This window comes from Pieris rapae, chromosome 1 (genome assembly GCF_905147795.1).
Source record: "Pieris rapae chromosome 1, ilPieRapa1.1, whole genome shotgun sequence".
NCBI classification, from domain to species: domain Eukaryota; kingdom Metazoa; phylum Arthropoda; class Insecta; order Lepidoptera; family Pieridae; genus Pieris; species Pieris rapae.
The window spans coordinates 10,423,773-10,439,651 of NC_059509.1; the positions used below are offsets into that span (position 1 = coordinate 10,423,773).

General features: G+C 30.9%; 2 long non-coding RNA genes across 2 annotated transcripts; one reads left to right on the forward strand and one right to left on the reverse strand.

Annotated features, from left to right (window-relative positions):
- The first annotated feature begins 1,691 nt into the window (after window positions 1-1,691).
- On the forward strand, window positions 1,692-2,848 carry LOC123689585. Its single transcript, XR_006750538.1, has 2 exons — window positions 1,692-1,750; window positions 2,803-2,848. It is a non-coding gene; the product is annotated as an uncharacterized LOC123689585 (long non-coding RNA).
- A 9,694-nt stretch (window positions 2,849-12,542) lies between these two features.
- LOC123689483 lies at window positions 12,543-13,811 on the reverse strand. Its single transcript, XR_006750452.1, has 3 exons — window positions 13,753-13,811; window positions 13,439-13,483; window positions 12,543-12,951 (listed from the first exon to the last, which is right to left on the reverse strand). It is a non-coding gene; the product is annotated as an uncharacterized LOC123689483 (long non-coding RNA).
- Between the last annotated feature and the right edge of the window lie 2,068 nt (window positions 13,812-15,879).

Sequence of the window (15,879 nt, forward strand, 5' to 3'; positions counted from 1 at the left end):
TTCTAATGTGCGCAATAGGTATATCATGTCAATGTGATAAAATTTTAAGGACCAGAACATATCAGCGAGTCATAAAGAAAAAAATACTAAAACATTACGTTCGGGTAATTACGTGCAGGCGTCAAAGCCTACCATCCAAATCCCTCTACTTAAAATTTTGCGCCATCCCTTATTATATGTGTACACAAACTGTTATCTGCTATCAAAACTTAGGCAAATATACACTTTAATGCAAGCTGTTAGGGTTCAATTTCAATTGCAAGTAGATAACTGCCGCACTTTTTTGGCAAATCACGATTATAGACTGTACGTTTTTACGCTTTAGAAGTATTTTCGCTTGAAAGCGAATAAATGAACCTTTGAGAAAACACACGTTATGTAATAAAAACATTTATTTTGTCCGTTTGCGAGTAAATATGAGTCCTCTTCCCCTTATATACGATGATTTAGTGCGCCGTAGATTGTTGATAACTCCTTCATATTCGCCGGACGAGCATTATCTTAGTGAATATATGAAACAAATTTGCTTTTTAATGAGTTTTTTGCGAGCGCTCCCGACTGTCTTATGTTTTGAAATACAGCTCCGAGTTTTGGACGATATTCAAAAAGATTTGGCCGTATTCGTGATAAACGATTGTTGATAAGCAATTCGTTGCTTTTAGATCTGATTATTAACTTTTATATTTTATATAACGGTTAAGCAATAATATCTCTTTTAACAATGGTAACCGGTATCAAAAACGACATTTAAATTTTCAAAGTTTAAAATATATCAAAAGGTCGCACTGTCAAAGTATTGTTGACAATAGCCTTACCAACGTGCAACCCTTTTAGTATATAAGTTTAATGAAACTGTGTACAAATCGCATTGTTCGTTATTGGCAAACCAGTGTCTGCAGCTCAAAGTTTGCATTCCGACTACCTGTAGCGTTGCAAAATCACCCCTTTCATGGGGTGAACGCCAAGATCGGCAATTGTTTGGCACATTTGACCAATAACGGACAAACTTGTTCTGCAGTGCAAGATAGCTGCGATGTGCAAAAGATAGCTTTAATTATGCTTTTATTAATAAACGGGTTTTATACAATACTTTTGAATTTTTATACTGTCAAAGGATTCAATGAAATTTGTAGATATGTATTAAAATTGTGAACTTCGAATTTAATTGTGACCGTAGACATTTTTTATGTTTATTACAATTTTCATTGATAATGCAAAAATACCTTTGTAATAATATAAGTTCATAAATTACAATGATAAAAATATTTCTATTTAAATTCAGACTAGTTTTAGTGGCTTCAGCGTGCGAATCTCATCCCTGAGTCGTAGATTCGATTCCCGGCTTTCTCTTTTTCGAAGGAAAACATCGTAATGAAGATGAAAAGTCACAGGAGGTGGATCACCTACATACATTTGACAAACGATCATAATACAAATACAGAAATGTGAGTCCCTAAAAAGCACTGCGCACTGATATATTATTTATTTTCATTTAAATTTGCAATATTAATACAAACAATACCTATTGCCCTATCGTAACCATAAAAGCTTAGAGAGAGGTCATTCCTGCACACGTTAACTGCAATAGCTATTATATTCGCAACCCTTAAGCAATTTTCTTGTTCTGTTATAAGAACTGGATTATTTACTCACGGTAAATGGTTTATAAGCGACATGGATGTTTGGTTTGACATCATTCGATCATGGTGTTTCAAACGTGTGTCAGTGTTGTTTGGGAAATGTAACTCAGGTATGTTTTTGCTTGAAGTTTGTGATTCGCATATATATATATGAATACATGTAATAGTATCTATTAAGAATAATGTAGTGCACATACTAAAATTATTGACTATTTTATATTTTTTCACATGATTTGGAAAACGCTGTCTGTCCATTATTTTTTTAATAATATTTTATTTGCAAGATGTACATATGTATATAATATATGGTACAATGCTATGGGTGGTTAGCATATTCTGCCACACATAATGACGTGTAAATTTGTCTTAAAAGGAGTTTTACGTAGAATTTTGTTTGTTCATAATATTCATATACATATTCAGTAATATTTAATAGCCTAAGCATGTTATATATATACTTATATGTTATATACGTAGTTATATACGAATTTATTAAATTATGTCGCTTTATATTAAAAAAAGTTTTATATTGTTAAACTTTTTTATGGTCACCACTAGAAACATAATTCTTTCCTAAAAATTATACGCTCTATGTATTTTAAAAATAAACTATAACTTATATCTATACAAATATATAGTTTATTAGTAAAACATATTTAACGCGAGGTATGAATTAAGTAACCACTATAAAGTTTGTAATTTCCATGTCTGAAAAATTCTTTTGAGCTAGACATTCTTTGTTTATTTGAGTAGCATTCACGCACGCCATGTGGTTTGCGAATCCTACGCAAAATGACAACACACCCAAACAATTGTTATTGTGTAAAGAATTTGTGTTTTTATTAAGTCATTGTCCTCCATACAGCCCACGGTTTTTTTTAAGCCAGTCTGATTTTTTTTCTTTTAGACTTATACAGACTTTATTTTGCTATGTGCTTGATTAAAAAATGTTTAATATACCCACGTAGGGTAAAGTTAAAAAGGCAATGCGTTATTCAAAAATCTTGGCAACGATTGATTTGATATATGCGTTTGATTTTAATATTGTATTTGTATGCACCTCATTGATTTATTTGGCTGTAAAGTTAAACCATAGGATAATTTGCAAACACGATAGTTGAAGAGTTCGCTGAAATTGTTATCCAAACCGTTTTGGTTACAGATCATGGCGCGAAAACTTTTCATTGATGCGCCGCCATTACTGAAAAGAAACAAAAACTGGCGGTCGTTTCAAAAATGGAACAATAACCTCTAACTCGGCCACGGGCACAGATAAAAAGACTACTTCGATTCGATATTGGGAACGCATTGACGAGCATCATTCCGACGCGCGGGAAAGTGAGGAAAATGAAAAAGGTTACCACTCAAAACACGAGGGATTTTTATGTTTATTTATTAGGAAACTTTTGAACGTTGCTCTTGTTTAAAACATTCAGTTGCACAAAACGCTTCACGGTTTATTTATCACACTGAAAAAGGATTAAACATACACACTATTTTTGTAAGCATACCTAGTTTTTTGCCTATAATTGAAAAAAAAACAGCCAGAATCATTTTAGTTGAACTAATTTAAAACTGGTTAAATTTAAATCAATAGAAAAACAATATCATGTTTGGTTCTTCATTGTTTTAGCCCCAGCTGTCTTTACTTAAGCTAAATGCGTTATCATAAATATTGATTTTGTATAGCGTTCCATACTTTAAAAACGAAAATAAATCATACTTTGTCATAGATTTTTTAACGTTATAGAAGTTTTGACTAATGCGTTCTAATTTTAAATTGTTGAGTTAACTAATTACGCAAACACATTGCAGTGAAACGCCGCCATCTTGAATTCGCGAGGCGTCACACCGACCTTTTGTTAAAAAAGGTCTAAGTATAATACATACGTACCTATTATGTGGGAGACAGCAGTGATTAACTAGAGATAGGGTCTAAACGAAAACCCACCCTATTGTTTGCGAACAAAGCCTGTTTTTATCTGTGCAAATTTTTTATTTTTTGTTTTACATTTGGCGCGGGATCGCTGAGGCACATTTAGCGGTCCCTCCCTCGTAGGGATGAGATTTCTTATGTGGCAATATATTATTATTAATATCTAGGGGTAAATTCAGAGGCCGTTAAACAAAGTAATTTTGTTTATTGCGTCTCGGTTTAATTTTTCGTAGTCGCATAAAATTTTTACTCTTTTTTGTTCGTTCATTGTTTCAAATAAATAATGATGATGAAATTACAAAAATCCGAAGAAATCTTTTTACCTTAAAAAATTTCTTATAAAATTTAACACGGTCAATAGACATAATCATTGATATCCATATAAAGAGTAAATGTAAAATTATAGGGTTGGGTGAGTTTAACAAATTTATTAACAGAATGTTTAGACTTTTTCTCTACTAAAGTCCTCATTAGACACTCGCAATTTCAAGATGACACTAAAAGTATATACAACATTTGTTAAATATTTTTCATTGATAATGGCAAAAGTTTTTCCATATTTTCTTTGTTTCTTCTTTGAATCACAAATGGTCACATGTTAAGGCCCTTAAATAATTGTAAAATAGTATTAAAAATATATTCCATACAGATGAAAATTAATTTACAATAATGTCGATAATAATACAAAATTTGCCACTGTTACAAGTACGTTCAGAAATATACTTTTTGTAATCTGTTCCATTATCTGTGCCGAACAATAATTTTAGAACTAATTTTTATATGTATTTTGTATCTAAATATGTCTGTAAGCTAAAAATGGCGCGTTGAGTCATTTGTCAACTTAACCTTTTTGATTAAGTCTCTCTTACGAGGTTTAGACAAAGATAAGGTGACGCGGTCTTAATTCATTAACACAAAGCAAAAAAACTAAATATATTGACAATATCCATTTTAATATAAAAATAAAATGTCTCAAATTCCAACAGTGAATTGGTAAAGTAGAAATATAGTCCTGCCATTTGCAAAATGATAGCGTGTGTCAATAGCCAATTATATTATAAATTCTAAGCCTCTAATTTGTCATAATCAAAAACAATACTGTGTTCAACATATACCGTTTAAAATTTGTTGTGAAAAATATTTTTTATGCAATGCCGAAAATAAATTGGTACAAATTCAATTCGTTTTTATTTTCATACTTTACTATTTATGTTAATTTTAATTTAAATAATACAGAAATCAATATACTATGTACATATATATTTTAAAGCAAGTAAGTGATAAATCATATAATCATCAAAATCAAATAAAATACTCTGAAATACTATTCAGCCAAACTGTTAACTGTATAAATGATATAAAATCCGATACAGTTTTTATTAACTGTATTCTTATGTATTTATGTTTTAATACAAATTGTCTGCGATGATTAAGACAATTTAGTAGTGGTTATGTTTCTTAGATACTATATGTCTAGATTTTTTAAATTAAAAATACTAAATTAGTTGTTGTACTATGTAGTGATATACAATTTAAAAACCACATATATAGTCTAGTTGACCTAACGTAAATTAAAATATAAAGATACGTTAGGTACGTAACTTTATATTTTAACGTTACTACTACTACCGCTATTGAAAATGACTTAAAAGTAAGGTTTTTTTTGTAAAATAGAAATAAGAAGGCCGTTAGAATTTGTTTACATCTTGCAAAACAATCATTTAATTTTTAAGGTTTATAGAACGTTTTGAAAATACTGACCGATAGAAGTTGGCAAAAATTGTTTAATAAATTTTAATTCTATTAAAATATATGATTATAATTCCTTAGGCGCTTCATTTGTGCTGACTGTACATTATCTATGGTTAACGTTATTAAATATTTTGTCTCAATCACACAGGACACATTACGTATAAATAAATGAGACACAATATTATTTAACATGGACAAAAGAACAAAACCGATACTTTTTTGGCTTAACTTTTTTCGAATTTATTATACGACAAGAAAAGAAAATGATTTAACGCTAAGATTACAAACAGCAAAAATTTCTAAGAAGAGGGACTGATTTGAACTATTTCACCGTTAGAACTCGTAAGTAAACGTAATAAATAAAAAAAGTTAGGGTTTGTTCATACAATGAACAAATTTCACAAATCTGGTTACACTATCATTAGTGTAACCAGATATCTGAAAAATACCAATAATAATCCTTAAATCGCGTTCGCTATAATTATTGACACTAGGGCAAAGTTTTGTACTACCGTTTCATACACGACATCAATATCTTCAAGATGTAACTTTTGCGTATAAAAGTCTATTTACCAAGGCTGTATAGAACATGGTGATACGACTAAGTAATGCGGGTGAAACCGGCGAGCACAGACAATATTATTGACAATCTTTGGTCTTATGTTCTTTAGTCTTATAAGAACACACTCGTCGATACCGTAATCTCTATCACTATAGACAATACGGTTGCAGGTAACACAAAAGCCCAGGTAAACAAAAAGCTGAAAAGATAAAACTAAAGTTCGATTTTTATATTGAACATTAGGTATATGACGATATAGATCATGGTACATGGAATGCTTCGCGTTTATTTATCCGTAAAGTGTAAATATGTATAAATTAAAAACACTAGAACAAGCAAAATTATACTTTATGCTACAGCGATAAAGTTCAAAGTTGTAAAGCATTTAGTTTTTATCTAGCGGCCTAGTTTAACGAGGGTGACTATTTTTCTATTGTCAGGGGTCTATTATGCAAATACATATTTATTTCGTGTTCAACTAGGATTGGTGAATTTTATATAGACATTTTTTGGGAGGAGGTTAATATAACCATGATCTTACTATTGGTTGGTAATGCAGAAAGTATTGACGTCGACAATTAATTTAAATCCTACTATAAAAAAACACAACGTCAATTGAAAGAGAAATTAAACAAAATGAATTTCCATTTATTCCAAGGTATCAAACCAAGGTCGTATAACAATAAGATGATCTCAATAAGATCTGAGATCTGTTAACTAGAATAACGAAGAATAGTGTTTTGTTTTACAAAATGTCTACAAAGAACATTAACAATTACACCAATAAGAATTATAATAATAATAAAGAAATGTTTCGAAGTTGCTATTTACTTTTAAAGAGATGTATCGTACAGGAGGCCACCTCATTTTAAGTGATACTGAAATCTGATTTACATAATATTATATATTTGTTTTAATGTAACTGTAAAAAGAATAATATTTACATACCGAAATTGAAACTTTTTTCCGTTACACTAATACGCAGACATCTGCATTTGCTGCGGTCCTGACATACTTCTAACGCTATCTTTAAAGTTATCCCTTTTCTAGTACCTGCTGAATTTGGTCCAGGTATGTAAGGAAAGGAAAAAATCCTACTTGTTAACCGCTTCTGATTCAGCCATTATCTTTGCCATTACGACGTCTTTTAAAATGTATTATAACAATATTAAAATATTATTGTATAAATAATTTAAATACTCAAAGCATTTTTTTATGGTTACTTAAAATAAATTACAGCAAAGCAATGCCCGTGATAATTATTTTATTTGTATATTTTACGTTGCTTATATTTTTTTTTATAGAACAGGGCAAACGGGCAGGAGCTCACCTAATGTTAAGTGATACCGCCGCCCATGGACACTTTCAGTGCGTTGCCGGCCTTTTAAGAATTGTAAAATTTGAATACTATGTGTAATTAATATTTTAAATATTAATTTAAAGGTACAAGTTTGATATATAAGTCATACCTACATCTTTTTATTATTTACGTCCGAACCATTGAAATATACTTATTTCATACTAATTTCATAAGGAGAAGTCATTTTTTCTTCTAGTTTTATGCGATATTATTTATACTATAATATATATGGCATATATATTTAATGTCTTAACTCTATACTATTATTATGTGTGTTGCTGTCATGTTTTATTTTTATTTTTTGTATCATATGGTTGTATGTGTAACCTGTTGTGGATGCATCCAGTGTGTTTGTATTGTGTTTTATTTTTGACTTTGTTTTTATTATAAGGATGTCTCTGTTTGGTTTCCGAATAAAAAAATAAATAAATAAATATATTCATAAATTAATCTACGTAAACGTCTCTAAATGATAAAGTCTTCACCACTTTATCATTTATTTATTCACTTGTTTTATGTGTTAGGATTTTTAAATGTATTAACGTAGGTCTCATCATCTCACTTGATCTATCTTATAAGTATGTTTTTTATGCGGTGTTCCCATTATGAAATGATAAATATTTTTTTTACAGTTATACTTGATATTAAAATCTTTAATCAAATAATTCATATTAAACATAACATAATTATTATAAAGATTTTTATTTACGTTTATCTAATATTGGACAAAACTACTTCGGGTTTAAACAAAGCATTATACATACCTTGTAACTTTCATAATTTCATAATTAAAAATGAAATTAGTATTAAATTTATTTACAGTTTTGAAAATAGAATAAAATTTAATTTTATAACACATTTTAGACATGAAAAGAAAGTCAAATAAAAAGCATCACCTTTTTTTGCTTATTTCTATGAGACCTTTAAAAATAATAATAATTTATATTCTAGAATATCATACAATAATATTATGGCGGTACAATCTAAATTTCGTATAATCTGCCACACATGGTATTTACATAATTAAATTAAAAATCATATATTATCCTAGTCAATGCTCATACCACTTTAATTTTAACTAAACATAGTAATATATACTAAGGCGATAGAATCCCCATACAGTCTTTCATATCAATGTTTGATGAAGCAATCGTTAGGAGATCAAATCCCGGTTGGAATATTGTGTGGCATTTAGTTCAGTTCCGGAATGCTACGGAGGGAATTGGTATACGAGTGTGATTGTCAATAGTGATTCATATGTGGTAAAAATGCTTTTTGTCTTTCGTAGCTTTGAATTCAAAAATTATATTGCGTGCTTAATTTGTATGGATAATAATGAAAAATATATGGAATACCGTAAATTTTTGTTAAGTTCAGTTTTGCTTATCCAAAATTTAACTAAAGTCTATAATATAATGAATAGAGAAGCTTTTGCAAAATTAATCTATATTATATTAAGTGTGATGTCGTTTGAAAATGTATGAACGTAAAGTTTACACTACTCCACGATAGATGGCAGTTAAGTTGTATAAATTTTGCATGTACTTAACTAAGGATAGACCAGTATACTTAAGACATATTGTTGAATAAAAATAATTAGCAATTTTTTTATATAAGCAATTTTTAATTATAAAATGTTTGAAATATAGTTCTTAAGTAACTCAATAGGTGGCGCTAAACACAACCGTAAAAGCGTATTCGAATCGTAATAAAAAGTGAGTTACGCTTATGTGCAACTTGCGACGTTTGATATTTGTTAAATAGTTTAATTGATATATAATTCTATAACTGAGCAAGTCATAGGAGAAGCCGTTCATACTGTCAAAATACACGTTTTAACTTATAACAAAGTTCTGACGCGTAAGAGTGGCCAAGTAATGAGATAATCGACCAAATAACGCATTAGCACAATAGTACTTAAGATGTGAACTTTATAAGTAAAAACATTTTATGTTCTAGACTTTCTAAAAATTTTATTAATATTTAACCTTTGTTTGTTAGGTTTAAAAATTAAGAGGCCACAGGATTGCTACCAATGGTCTTAACTAGATGGCGCTCCGCAAAGTGTCCATGCGATTAAGAAGTTAAATCTTGTAAACTACTTTTACATACATACCAGCAAATTTAATATATTAATTTAGTGTAGTGGCTCCAAAAACTTTATATTATATTAAATACACGAATTACGAATGGCGTTATTGCTCCATAATAAACGCTTCCAAGTGTATTAAGTATTCAAAATTATTGGTTTGATTTTACTCTATATATACAGTGGTTTTACTGTGCTAAATGTATTTTATATGTATGTATATATTTTTCTATAAAATAATAGTAAAATAGCATTACTATTATATCATAATTCGCCAATCGTTAAAATTCTTACTTGTATTATTTTGTTAATATTATTGCTTAAGATATTAGTTGTATTAAGTCAATCGAAGTTGAGTGGGCGAGTTCAATCCTAGGAACCTGTTTTCAATCCCTTTCGGCTTAAGGGAAACCTATGTGCTCGTGTGACGTACCTATGTGCCAATGAAATAGAAATGCTTAAAGAATCTTCAGTGGGCAGTAGGCAATGTACAGTCGAAAACCACTAGTATGTACTTTAATAGAAATAGCTACTGTCTTCTAAATATCTCAGCAGGATACCTCTCTACCTTATAGCTAGAGGACCATATCTATCTTATGTCTACCAAGACAGGACGGGCAGAAGCTATAGGAGATAGACCAACACTAACTCAACCTGGGCGGTCAATATTTAAAAATAGGCTTTTATTTAAAAAGGCTCTATTTGCAAACGAATAGTTTACGTTGAACAATTATGTAAGGCCGTAATTAATCAACGTGAATACCGCGGGAGGCAGGTTGCGTTATTGCATAGCTCTATTTACTCTAGCGGTGACATCTCATTATATACTCTGCCTATGTATACACGATCAGTTATCTAGGACGTTAGCACGCAAAAATCTAGTACTAGGTGCTTGCCCCCGGCGCCACGTACACAGCCAAACGTCACCCACACCCACACAGACGCACGCAAGGAATAAGTTCCGCGTGCTAGAAAAAGACAGATTCAAAAAACACCCGTTGGTATGAGGCACTGCCCCCAAAAAAAGCACCAAAAACGCAATCTGCGCAACTTTCCGGCGCAGAATCGTTAACGACTCACGTTCTCTTTATCGTACACGCCGTGCCTCCTATATTTCTATTTTTTCTCCGTCCACCATTAGACGTAAGACAATTTTTATTGCGATTGAATCAGGACCTTATTATGTGGCAGTTAGAGCGTTTTTGACACGGCAATTCGTGGCGTATATCTTCAGCGTCGGCCGCATCACGCACACATTCCCACCGGAACAGAAAATAACGATCGCATTTTTGCCCGAAAAGGACGGACAGATGGCTGAAAAGAGAAGAAAAAAACGACGACCATTTTGCTTGGCGCACCTACGACGCGGCGAGGTGAGGTTTATGTATGCTATCTTTTTTCGTGAAAAAAATCCAACCAAAACAAATGCACGTGGCCGAGTGTTATGACCGAGGGGCGCTTGGAAAAATTCTCGACTCTGCTAAGAGATGCCGTTGTTGGCGCATTTTTTTCAAGCGATTTAGTTATGAAAAAACTCTGTGGTGGCGCTGATGTCGATGCGGAAACTTTTAGACCGATTATTTAACTATTGCGCGAATTCTTTTGATCCTTTTTTAATTGGTTACTTTTTAAGGAACCAATTCAACGCAATATTAATATATTTTTACTTATAAACATTTTTATCGTTTATAAAATCCTTTTTAGATCTGAGTCTTAGATTTTTGCATCTGTTTTAAGATAATTTGTCAGTCAAGGCAAGTAGTCGACTTTTTGGATCTATCGCAAGCCGTTTCTTCACAATGTTTTCTTTCACCGTTCGAAAGATTGTTAAATGCGCACATAGACAGAAAATCCATTTGTGCGCCGTGATCGAACCTACGACCTCAAGGATGAGAGTCGCACGCTGAAGTCACCGTCATGGGACGATAGGAGTTGTATACGTAGTTGTACTTAAAGAAAACACTTCATCATCGGCTTGAAGCTATGTATTATAAATTTATAATTATTTTACATAATTTTTTCCGACGTTTCGCGTGCTTTACAGCGTGCATGGTCACGGTGACTGAAGACTGTCATCAGTGAAATTTCACTAATGACCGTCTTCAAATTTCTTTTTTTCTTTAATTTAATTTTTCTTTCTTTTTTTATTATAGGTAGCTTCAATCCGTTGAATAAGTGTTTTCTTCAAATGTGTAAAAGTTATGTTAGTAAAAGACAATACTATAGGTAGTTGAATTTTAAATATTTGGCTTCTCAGAATTGTTTATAAGAATATTTGTTTATTGTATATTAATTTTTATTAATGTGAGTGATATTCTCAACGAACTTCCACTTTGGGAAGTTAATATTAGAGGAGCAAGCTTAGCCCAAAGCAAAAGCAAGCAAATTAAGCCATAGTTTTGCAAATAAAACTTCACTTCATTTTATAATTCTTTATTAACTTTTTCATTTAATAATGTATGTCAAGAAAGTACACATATAATTTAAACCTATTCAATTGGCCTGCAAGTAAGAAATGTATTTTTTTCGTCAGATATGTTAGCTACAGTTACTATACGAGTCTATGTTTCCAAGTGTGTGAGTTATTATTTAACTTATAAACAGATATATTATTTGAGTATCCCCCGAGAATCGTAAAAAGTCTGGAGTTAAAAGGTTCTAATTCGTATGTTTAAATTAAATAGACAATAAAATTAATTTTCATTAGTATCCCAGACAATTAGCAGTACAAATAGTTATAAATGAAAAAGAATAAAAAATTATTACCATAAATTTTGTTGAAACCGTAGACATCTATGTATCAATTCATAATTAATTAAGTAATCGACTAATAAAATTGAGGGACTTTGTCGATGTGATCTATTTATTATAGTTAGATTGCATATGGTATTTATACAGGTTAGATAAAGGGTTGGTTCAAGAACTTGATAACCGTTATATGCACAATTAACACTGGCTCAGTACGGTTAGGACCGACGTAAGCTCAAACAATTATACCCATATTATGTCAAAATCCATTACGTATTTGACATACAAGAGACATGAGTAAGGATTCTTAATCTTACCCTTATATTACTATGTGACGAGGCAATGGCCTTCCCCGTGCATATAGATATTATATCAACCTAAATATAAGTCCAAAAATATCTTTGGCCTAAAGCTTGTTATTTTTTTTATTTTTTTATTATGAATATTTTCTAGATAGTCGTCGTAGGTATTAAATAGCTTACATAAGTGGTATCGGTAACTCCGATGATAAAACACTACTACCTATTTCTTTTAACTACTTTTTGTATAACCATTACAGCAAATCCCAAAAACATGCTTCGTAATTTAATGCTGAACATTATTTCCTTTAAATTCGTCTCCGTTACTTTTATGCCCTTAGCTTGTTCAGTGTTAAACCTATCGTATCCATACATTGGACAGTCGGTCAGAAAATGTAACACCGTCTAATGCTTGTTATTTCAATACAATACATTAAAGTATTGTTCTAAAAGCCGTGTGAGTAAGCGCGAAGAAGGCATGTAAGCGTAGCATCGCAAGCAAGGCAGGGATGCTTACGTATGGGGCGGCAAGGATTTCTGATGACGGTAGTTCCACAGGCACCATCTGAAATTATCAATGAATCGTTTATTTATGTGTGTATGTAATATGTTAACTTGTATTATACGTAAAGCTCGCGAAATGAAATTTATTTTTAAGCAATACATATTTACTAAAAAAAATATTATTATATTTTTTGTTTATTTATTAAATTATTTTTTGTTTTTAAAATGATTTCATAAAATATAAATTACTTTAATTTAAATTATTTTACAATGAATTTTCTTTTCAATACACAAGAAAAATGGAATAGTTGGTAGGTAGGTAGATGTTAGGAAATATAATACGTTAATAATTTTTTCAAGCGACATCATCATATATAATATTATATACAAACCTACCCATTACAATCCTTAAATATTATTAATTGAATTTTATATCACTTATTTAGAATAATAGTATTTACATGCTACATTTTAAATGTTAAATATGTCCACCTTGTTAATGTTATACTGTTCGTAATTTAACTAAGTCAAGTAAAGTAGGTACTTACAATTTAAACTGTTTGTAACTTTTCTCACAGAGTCCGGTTAATAACCTGAAAGTTAAAAGATTTTCTAAATTTAAATATTTTAGATGATTACATGATATTTAAAATGTCTTAGTTTTTCCAAAACAAATTATTTATTTATTTAGGTACACAATAAATGATATCAAAACTATAAAAATAGTTAGGAATAATGTTCTCTAAAGTTTGAAACAAGTCAATGCTATTAAATGTAAGATTTTTTTTACAAACTCGAGATGCAAATGAAAAAAATTAGATTAAGAAATTAATTACATTTGTTATTATTATAAATAACTTACATTATTTCGTTTAAAATGTCTAATCATCTTCAGAACTGGCACCACTTGTTCGCTTTCGGTCGTTTCTGAAATCATTGACAGCGTATTTTTACTTAATATAAGACAACAAAAATAAATTACATATTGAATTGTTACATCTATATATCTTCTTAATTAAATCGTTTAAAATACAATTCATATTAAATAGATAGCATAGACATTAGACATATATTAAAACATTTAAGACAAAGTTGCTAGATATAAAATTCGCGGATTAAAAGTGTTATCATTTCAGGACTTTGGATACTAAAAATTAAGATAAATAAAGTATGTATCGCAATACAGTGAGAAAATGCTGCCCGCGTTAAAGGTGTACTACCACAGGGAACAAACATTTAAAATTTGTTTTTTAATTTGTTTTTGTTTTGTTTTTCATTTTTAATTGAATTCATATATTTTATGTTAAAGAAGATATATTGTTCATAGATATTTTAATGAAACCTCAATGGTTACTAATATACAGAACTAAAATATATATTGTTTCATCTTACACAAGACCCAATGACATAATTGGCAAGAAAAGAAATTTACGAGAGATGCTTGACTTGCAAAGGGAATATACAAAAAGAGAGTAATCGGTGAAAATTTTCTCCATAAACGATGCAGCTCACTTGGGTGCATTAATAATAAAATAATTTTTTAATATCATATGTTTATGATCATATTTAGGCCTATGTTATATACTAACACCGCTATACCTGATGAAATACTATGTAATTTTCTGTATATACCTGTCATTAATAAATGTTTCATGCCTAAACGATTTAGCGACAATCTATCGAAAAATTGTATCGAGAATTCATAATGTAATTGCTGTCACCGCTCAAATTCGCAATAAACCGGTTTACGCATCCCTAGTCCCAATTCGATTATCTTTAGCCAAAATAAAATCACTTGGCCGGAAATACTAAACAAAATTCGACCGTAACAACAGGCTCTTGGTCGAAAGAACAGGAAAATACTGTATAGACATCGATTTTCATTAAAGACGCAAATGTGATTAGATGTAGAGTATGTAATATGCAAATTTGCCGACGTAAGGGGTTGGGGCAGTGATGTATACGGACAAGTTCTGGGTAAAGCGTAAAATATATTTGTGTGAGTGTAGTTTTGGTCAAACCCGCGAGTGTGGGCGGCCGCGTAGGACAGAAACTAGTATAGGCAAAAGCATGATATGGAATGTATATACCTTTTTGAATGCCGAATCTTCAACTTTTCACAAGTCGTCCGACCGGTGAGCTGAAAATTAAATATGTTCTTAGCTTTAAATAATTTTAAAATGTCAATCAAAACAACGTTTTTTTATTGTGTAATGTCAAAATTGAAGTGGTCCGTGGCTCGACTAAGTTTCCAAGGCTCTCAATAGGTCCGATGTGGGTAGGTGGGTAGATGTCCTGGCTAACTAAGCCAGCCTTACTCCTTCCAAAAGCACTGACTCCTCCTGGTTGGGTACTTTGCAGGGAAGTGCGTGGTACTTGTCAAAGTCATCATATGTTTTTACTTACTACTTACTATAAATATATATAATAATAATCCCTTTTTGCTACTACTTTGTATTCTTATTATTATTTCGGTATCGTTAAAAAAGTTACTCGTTAAACAACGACCTCTTTGGATTTTTAAAGTCTTCTAAAAATTACAATTTACACATTATTATATTACATTTTGTTTACAATCCTACACCTAACCCGAACACAAGTTCAAACCAAACTGAGGCATAAGCCAACATCGTGAGAAAGTGTAAATCGTGAATTTTTCATAACAGTACGCCGTTAAATTTCCATAAAACACAATAAAATATATTAGATGCGAGATGAGGGAACGGGTTTCCGTGAGATCAGTTGGTCATAGATCAATTCATATTATAATACATCTCGCGTTCCCATAATCACGCATGCGCCGACCTCGGGTCAGCCCTTTGACATGACCGTTGATCTTAAAACTGGTTTCCGTCTAAGATGGTGTTTTAATTTAACATAAGTCCCGGACTGGAACCTTTGAACTTTTCTCCACCAAATGTTCTGTGTCATAAAAAACGTGTTATAAATTGTTTATGGTGTGTGGTGCTTTTTTTTAAAGCTTTACTAA